Raw genomic sequence first — 803 nt, forward strand, 5'->3', positions numbered from 1 at the left:
ACCTCGGGATTATTGGCTCTGCAACATCAAGTCTTTGAAATTTTCCACAACTTCAAGGGTCCTTAGGTAAAAAGTATTAAAGAAAATACTATATGTATTAATTTTGATTTTTTTTTTTTATACTTATCGTATGCATGACTTTGCTTAAAATAATACAATTCATTATCATACGTTACGAAACAATAGGTAACAATATTCATATAAAAGTCGGTTTATTTGACTTTTTGTCACTCGATTTGATTCGTTCTTTAATTAATAGATTATTAATTTAACTTTTCAACAACTTGATCAAATGAGTTTTAGTTATGTCACAATCAACTAAGTAATTACTTCTAAACTCTATTTGGATCATTGACTTTAATTTATTTATTTTATTGTATTGTATTATTTGTGGATATAATATTAATATAATACATAAGTCTGTCTTTTAACTTGATCTTAACTAATATTTATATTCTTCAATTTTGAAAGTGCACAAATAAGTACTTAAAACTTGTATGAAGTTGGAAAAGTAGACACAAGCATCCCATGTGACATGATGTATGTAGGATGCCACATAGGACATAGATTGCCACGTAGAACGCGTATATATGTCTACTTGTTTAATTTTATATAACTCAACCACAAATTATGACATAGACTTGACCACTTGGGCCAACCTTAGTTGGACGATCCTTCAAAGTGCAATGAAGGTCACTAGCCTAGGTCGTTGAGCCTTTTTGATCATCCATTGACCTCGTCTAGATAAGTATGTTTCCTTGAAAATCCTTTGTGACAGCTGATAAGGAACATCTTATGCTTAA

The 803-nt window shown here is 29.9% G+C and overlaps 1 pseudogene; it reads right to left on the reverse strand.

The window, feature by feature from the left end:
• Positions 1–604: 604 nt before the first annotated feature.
• Positions 605–752, reverse strand: LOC125852488 (U1 spliceosomal RNA; annotated as a pseudogene).
• Positions 753–803: the final 51 nt, after the last annotated feature.

Source organism: Solanum stenotomum, unplaced genomic scaffold (assembly GCF_019186545.1).
Source record: "Solanum stenotomum isolate F172 unplaced genomic scaffold, ASM1918654v1 scaffold3594, whole genome shotgun sequence".
Classification (NCBI taxonomy): Eukaryota; Viridiplantae; Streptophyta; class Magnoliopsida; order Solanales; family Solanaceae; genus Solanum; species Solanum stenotomum.